Source organism: Salvelinus fontinalis, unplaced genomic scaffold (genome assembly GCF_029448725.1).
Source record: "Salvelinus fontinalis isolate EN_2023a unplaced genomic scaffold, ASM2944872v1 scaffold_0009, whole genome shotgun sequence".
Lineage (NCBI taxonomy): Eukaryota > Metazoa > Chordata > Actinopteri > Salmoniformes > Salmonidae > Salvelinus > Salvelinus fontinalis.
Genome location: NW_026600218.1, coordinates 864,634 through 873,379, shown reverse-complemented (window position 1 = coordinate 873,379; position 8,746 = coordinate 864,634).

Sequence of the window (8,746 nt, the reverse complement as noted above, 5' to 3'; positions counted from 1 at the left end):
ACTAGGCTACCTGCCTAATAGTGTGCACTTTACAGTATTCCCTATATCCTTTTATGGCTGCAGCCCGACGCCGGTACACCTATGACAACATCCAGCTCAAGTGCAGGGCGCGAAATTCAAAATCTATTTTTTTTAAATATTTAACTTTCACACATTAACAAGTCCAATACAGCATTTGAAAGATAAACATCTTGTCAATCCAGCCAACATGTCCGATTTTTTAAATGTTTTACAGAGAAAACACCACATATATTTATGTTAGCTCACCACCAAATAAAAAAAGAGGACAGACATTTTTCACAGCACAAGTAGGATGCAAGTAGCATGCACAAGCCAACCTAACTAACCTAGAACCAACCTAAATAACCTAGAAAAAACTACCTCAGATGACAGTCCTATAACATGTTACACAATAAATCTATGTTTTGTTCAAAAAATGTGCATATTTTAGCTATAAATCAGTTTTACATTACTGCTACCATCATAGCTACAGTCAGAAATCGCACGGGAGTAGCCAGAGTAAATACAGACACCAACGTCAACTACCTAATTACTCATCATAAAACATTTCAGAAAAATATATGGTGTATAGCAAAATGAAAGACAAAGATCTTGTGAATACAGACAATATTTCCGATTTTTTAAGTGTTTTACAGCGAAAACACAATATATTGTTATATTAGCTTACTGCAATGGCTAACACACAAAAGCATTGATTCCAAGTAATCGGTAGCGATAGCACAGCTCGACAGATATATTAAATAGCATCACAAATTGGGTCCTTATCTTTGTTGATCTTCCATCAGAATGTTGTAAAGGGGTCCATTGTCCAGTACCGTCTTTGTTTTGGATCCAGAACAAACTATTTCCCTCTTGAATTAGCAAGCACACTGGCCGTGCGGCGCTAACCTCTCCTTCATGAAAGAATTCTTCCAAAGCATCACGTCTAAAGTCCCGAATAAATTTCAATAATATAATTCAACTATATTGAAAAAACATACTTTAGGATGGTATTGTGACATGTATCAAGTCAAATCGAAGCCGGAGATTATATTCACGTATAACGACAGTTTTCCAGGAGGCAATACAAAGTCCAACTTCGCGCCTTGGAAAAAAAAAATTATGGCGGACCTCTCACTCCAAGAGGCTGTATTCAATCCCTGAACGAGATATTCAAGTCCTTTCTGCTCTCACTTCCGCATGACACCCAGGGGAAGGCGTATGACGTGTTTCTATGGTCCCAAGTGACATGCCCTTTTATAGACCAGCTCTTGAAAAGAGACCTCGCATTTGGAAATCTCACTTCCGGATAGGAAATGGGCTGCAGAAAGAGTTCTGGTTCACTTAGAGAAATAATTCAAACGGTTTAAGAAACTATAGAGTGTTTTCTATCCAATAGAAATGATAATATGCATATTGTACGAGCAAGAATTGAGTAGGAGGCCGTTTGAAATGGCCACCTATTTTCAGGTTACTCAGTGCTGCCCCTTGCAGCCATAAGAAGATATAGTGGTTAAAGTAGTACACTTTAAAGTGCACACTATTGCCTATATAGTGGCCAAAGTAGTACACTTTACAGTGCACACTATTCCCTATATAGTGGCCAAAGTAGTACACTTTACAGTGCACAATCTTCCCTATATAGTGGCCAAAGTAGTACACTTTACAGTGCACAATCTTCCCTATATAGTGGCCAAAGTAGTACACTTTACAGTGCACACTATTCCCTATATAGTAGCCAAAGTAGTACACCCTACAGTGCACACTATTCCCTATATGGTGGCCAAAGTAGTACACCCTACAGTGCACACTATTCCCTATATTGTGGCCAAAGTAGTACACCCTACAGTGCACACTATTCCCTATACAGTGGCCAAAGTAGTACACCCTACAGTGCACACTATTCCCTATATAGTGGCCAAAGTAGTACACCCTACAGTGCACACTATTCCCTATATAGTGGCCAAAGTAGTACACCCTACAGTGCACACTATTCCCTATATAGTGGCCAAAGTAGTACACCCTAAAGTGCACACTATTCCCTATATAGTGGCCAAAGTAGTACACTTTACAGTGCACACTATTCCCTATATAGTGGTCAAAAGTAGTATGCAGTGCATTCAGAAAGTATTCAGACTCTTTGATTTTTCCCACATTTTGTTACGTTACAGCCTTATTCTGGATGGACTAAATATAAACAGTTCCTCATCAATTTACACAAAATACCACATAATGTCAAAGAAAAAACTTATTTAAAAAAAAAAAACATTTTTCCAAATGTATTCAAATTAAAAAACAGAAACTTTATTTACATAAGTATTCAGACCCTTTGCTATGAGACTTGAAGTTGAGCTCAGGTGCATCCTGTTTCCATTGATCATCCTTGAGATGTTTCTACAACTTGATTGGAATCCACCTGTGGTAAATTCAATTGATTGGACATGATTTGGAAAGACACACACCTGTCTATATAAGGTCCCACAGTTGACAGTGCATGTCAGAGCAAAAACCAAGCCATGAGGTCGAAGGAATTGTCCGTACAGATCTGAGGAAGAGTACCAAAACATTATTGCAGCATCTGCAGCTCCAAAGTTCCTCTGTGGAGATGGGAGAACCTTCCAGAAGGACAGCTATCTCTGCAGCACTCCTCCAATCAGGCCTTTATGGTAGAATGGGCAGACGGAAGCCACTCCTCACTAAAAGGCACATGACAGCCCACTTGGAGTTTGTCAAAAGGCACCTAAAGGCCTCGGAGCATGAGAAACAAGATTCTCTGGTCTGATGAAGCCAAGATTTAACTCTTTGGCCTGAATGCCAAGCGTCACATCTGGAGAAAAATTGGCACCATCCCTACGGTGAAGCATGGTGGTGGCAGCATCATGCTGTGGGGATGTTTTTTAGCAACAGGGACTGGGAGATTAGTCAGGATTGAGGGAAAGATGAACGGAGCAAAGTACAGAGAGATCCTTGATGAAAACCTGCTCCAGAGCGCTCAGGACCACAGACTCGGGCGAAGGTTCACCTTCCATCAGGACAACGACCCTAATCACACAGCCAAGACAACGCAGAGGTGGCTTCGGGACAAGTCTCTGAATGTCCTTGAGTGGCCCAGCCAGAGCCCGGACTTGAACCCGATCGAACATCTCTGTAGAGAGCTCCCCATCCAACCTGACAGAGCTTGACAGGATCTGCAGAGAAGAATGGGAGAAACTCCCCAAATACAGGTGTGCCAAGCTTATAGCATCATATCCAAGAAGACTCGAGGCTGTAATCGCTGCCAAAGGTGCTTCAACAAAGTACTGAGTAAAAGGGTCTAAATACTTGTGATATTTCAGTATAAAACATGTTTTATCACACATTTCTAAAAACCTTTGTTTGCTTTGTCATTAAGGGGTATTGTGATGTCATTAAGTGGTATTGTGATGTCATTAAGGGGTATTTTGTGTACATTAATGAGGTTTAAAAAAAACTCTTTAATCAAATTTATTATAAGGATGTAATGTAACAAAATGTGTAAAAAGTCAAGGGGTCTGAATACTTACCGAATGCCCTTTATAAGGCATAGGGGCCATTAGGGATTGAAATTAAGGCTTTCTTAGACATTCCTTCGATGTAACACAGGCAAGATAGGAACAATCTCTGACGGACAGACAGCACCACAATCTGTGACAGACAGACAGCACCCCAATATCTGAGGACCAGACAGCACCCCAATCTCTGGGGGACAAACAGCACCCCAATATCTGGGGGACAAACAGCACCCCAATATCTGAGGACTAGACAGCACTCCAATCTCTGAGGGACAGACAGCACCTCCAATCTCTGACGGACAGACAGCACCCCAATCTCTGACGGACAGACAACACCCCAATCTCTGACGGACAGACAGCACCCCAATCTCTGAGGACTAGACAGCACTCCAATCTCTGAGGGACAGACAGCACCTCCAATCTCTGACGGACAGACAGCACCCCAATCTCTGACGGACAGACAACACCCCAATCTCTGACGGACAGACAGCACCCCAATCTCTGACGGACAGACAGCACCCCAATCTCTGACGGACAGACAGCACCCCAATCTCTGAGGGACAGACAGCACTCCAATCTCTGAGGGACAGACAGCACCCCAATCTCTGACGGAGAGACAGCACCCCAATCTCTGAGGGACAGACAACACCCCAATCTCTGACGGAGAGACAGCACCCCAATCTCTGACAGACAGACAGCACCCCCATATCTGACAGACAGACAGCACCCCAATATCTGAGAGACAGACAGCACCCCAATCTGTGATAGACAGACAGCACCCCAATATCTGAGGGACAGACAGCACCCCAATATCTGACAGACAGACAGCACCCCAATCTCTGACAGACAGACAGCACCCCAATATCTGACAGACAGACAGCACCCATATTTCTGACAGACAGACACCACCCCAATATCTGACAGACAGACAGCACCCCAATCTCTGACGGACAGACAGCACCCCAATCTCTGACAGACAGACAGCACCCCAATCTCTGACAGACAGACAGCACCCCAATATCTGACAGACAGACAGCGCCCCAATCTCTGACAGACAGACACCACCCCAATATCTGACAGACAGACAGCACCCCAATATCTGACAGACAGACAGCACCCCAATATCTGACAGACAGACAGCACCCCAATCTCTGACAGACAGACAGCACCCCAATATCTGACAGACAGACAGCACCACAATATCTGACAGACAGACAGCACCCCAATATCTGACGGACAGACAGCACCCCAATCTCTGACAGACAGACAGCACCCCAATATCTGACAGACAGACAGCACCACAATATCTGACAGACAGACAGCACCCCAATATCTGACGGACAGACAGCACCCCAATCTCTGACGGACAGACAGCACCCCGATATCTGACAGACAGACAGCACCCCAATCTCTGACAGACAGACAGCACCCCAATCTCTGACAGACAGACAGCGCCCCAATCTCTGACAGACAGACAGCACCCCAATCTCTGACAGACAGACAGCGCCCTAATGTCTGGCACCTGATGTGCATCCCAAATGGCACCCTATTCAGACAGTATTCACTACATAGTGCACTTCTTTTGACCAGGGTCTATATGGTCTACTTTTTTTCTATCTACCTACGTGAAAAAATACTCTTGCCTACTATTGTCTAGATACTGTAGTAATAAAATATATATATACTATAGTATTCACTGTAGTGTTTACGCAGACATGGCTGTAGTATACTATAGTATTCACTGTAGTGTTTATGCAGACATGGCCGTAGTATAGTATAGTATTCACCGTAGTGTTTATGCAGACATGACCGTAGTATAGTATAGTATTCACTGTAGTGTTTACGCAGACATGACCGTAGTATAGTATAGTATTCACTGTAGTGTTTATGCAGACATGACCGTAGTATAGTATAGTATTCACTGTAGTGTTTACGCAGACATGACCGTAGTATACTATAGTATTCACTGTAGTGTTTATGCAGACATGACCGTAGTATAGTATAGTATTCACCGTAGTGTTTATGCAGACATGACCGTAGTATAGTATAGTATTCACCGTAGTGTTTATGCAGACATGACCGTATTATAGTATAGTATTCACCGTAGTGTTTATGCAGACATGACCGTAGTATAGTATAGTATTCACCGTAGTGTTTATGCAGACATGACCGTAGTATAGTATAGTATACACCGTAGTGTTTATGCAGACATGACCGTAGTATAGTATAGTATTCACTATAGTGTTTATGCAGACATGACCGTAGTATAGTATAGTATTCACTGTAGTGTTTATGCAGACATGACCGTAGTATACTATAATATTTACTGCAGTCTTTTTGCGAACATGACTGGTATATTGTATTGAACACCTGCCGACAAGGGTTAGCTAATGGCATAACAACCAGACTACACCAGTTACTGTTTAATGAGGGGAAACAGCTCAACCAATGAGACACAGGTTTCGTGACAGGCAACCTATTGAATTGGGTTATGAGCAATGGAACAGATCAGACAAAAACTTATCAAAAATACACAATTTATTCTAACATCGAAACATCAGACAGGTTCTAGGCCCATTAAAGCGAAACAGTACTGAGACAGATACAAAGAACAAGCAACATTTATTAAAGCTTAGGAGGATTAGATTTGCTTGTTTGACACAGATTAAATAACCCATTTAACAAGAGTATCTCAAAATGACTTCTTAGATAAGTTACTTCCACTAGACTGCTTCCTAAAAATAGTGCTTACAGAGATTCAGCTGACCAAGTTCACAAGATGAACAAAAAACTATAACCGTTATTTAAACTAGGCAAGTCATTTAAAAAACAAATTCTTATTTACAATGATGGCCTACGCCCGGCCAAACCCGGACGACGCTGGGCCCATTGTGCGCTGCCCTATGGAACTCCCAATCACAGCCGGTTGTGATACAGCCTGGAGCCTTAGACCGCTGCTCCACTCGAGGCCCCGGAGGTTGAAGACAAGGGACAGTTAATCAGTGCATTTACATAAACAACAGATATTTTAGAAATACAGAATACTTTACGAAACGCCCACACCAGTAGAAATCCACTTTTTCGAGCTGAAAGACGCTGGCCAGTGCTTACCAATGATGTTACACAATGATGTAAGTCAATAAGTCATCGTTTTAGCTAAAGTATGATATATTTAGGGGCCTCCCGGGTGGCGCAGTGGCCTAGGGCACTGCATCGCAGCGCTAGCTGCTCCACCAGAGACTCTGGGTTTGCGCCCAGGCTCTGTCACAGCCGGCCGCGACCCGGAGGTCCGTGGGGCGACGCACAATTGGGCTAGCGTCGTCTGGGTTAGGGAGGGTTTGGCCGGTAGGGATATCCTTGTCTCATCACGCTCCAGCGACTCCTGTGGCAGGCCGGGTGCAGTGCACGCTAACCAAGGGGGCCGGGTGCACGGTGTTTCCTCCGACACATTGGTGCAGCTGGCTTCCGGGTTGGAGGCGTGCTGTGTTAAGAAGCAGTGGGCTTGGTTGGGTTGTGTTTCGGAGGACGCGTGGCTTTCGACCTTCGTCTCTCCCGAGCCCGTACGGGAGTTGTAGCGATGAGACAAGATAGTAATTACTAGCGATTGGATACCACAAGAAAAGGGGGTAAAATTACAACAAAAAAAACAAAAAAAAAGCGTGATATATTTGGGCTTGAAGTGACAAAACTGAACTGCCCGCTTAGTGCAAATTTGTGCCAATGACCTGTTTTTTAAGATTAAATCATTTTTCGCCTACATTTTCGCTTCAGGGCTGAGTTTTATTTGGATGGTATCACACACCAGCAAGGCATTGTTAATTAGTCAGAAATACCTGCAAAGTGTGAGTCGTGACTGAGCTGACCAATATAGATCATATTTGCATACAGCAAAGATGTTTGACTCAGGCCATTTCTGGTGTACACAGGGTGAGTCTCACATAGAAACAATGCAATAGCAGCTGGGTCTGGTCTACTTAGTTAAATTGACTTTCATTGAAGCAGAAAAAAACCAGCGAGTGAGGTGTCTTGCTTCCTCTTCCGTCTCTAGCGACAGCTTTTCGCCTTAGCCTACACTTGTCTGCCTGAGCCATGTAGCTAATTAAAATAGGGGGGTGCAAACGTATGTTCTTGCGCCTTCACTTTTTCACCAGCAAATTATCATAATCCATTGGTAATGTATATATATATATATATATATATTTTACAGACTAGCAAAAAATTGTTTCCCGTCTGTATAAAAATAAATGTATATTACCATGCTATAAATTGCCTGTGATATGATTGCATTATAACCCCCCCACCCCTCCCATCGCCCCAATATTAATGGTTTTGACCAAAATCCACTGCTTTGATTGGTGGAACAAAAAAATCCCAAGTGTTTATCCTGTAATGATAAGGAACCCGAGAACGAAGATTCCACAAACTTTTTCATCTATTTTGTGCTGTTGTTATTTGGTGTTTCATGTCCAATGTGCTCAGGGGGTTCTTACATATCTTTTTTCACGTACGATTATTATAATACATTTATTTAACAATGCAAAAACATTATTTTTTATTTTTTATTTTTTTAACCTTTATTTATACAGGTTTTTCTCATTGAGATAACATCCCTTTTCCAAGAGAGACCTGGTCCAATAGCAGCAGGGGGAACAACGTTTCAGACAAAACAACTTACATACACTAACACAACATTAAACAAAACTATAAACACACATACAATACAACAAAAACATTTTACGTTAAAAACACGAAAGTCCTGACTAAAAACAGCTCTCCGAAAGACAATTACACTCTTCTATGATATATACATCGATCAAGTGTTTAAACTCCACCAACGAAACTAGATCATCAAATTTTAAAATGTTCAGGAGAGAATTCCAGGACCACGGAGCTGAGTAACTAAAACTATTTCTACAATGACCTACATACACATACAAAGAACAACATACACATGCATACAAACATCCACAACATCACACCTACACCCAGACCCACATGCTCACACCCCCATCTCCAGCGCCCGCATAACTCTCTGCCACATGGCCACAAACTGTACCAGTTTGTTTCTCTCTGTCGCCCACACACTAACCCTAACCCTAACCCTAACATTTAGATAATAAAGCAATTGACTTTTCCATTGTGTCAGCGATGGAGGATTGGTTGATTTCCAGTTTTTAAGTATGTGGTTTTTCAAGATGTTTGATGAGAAAAGTATC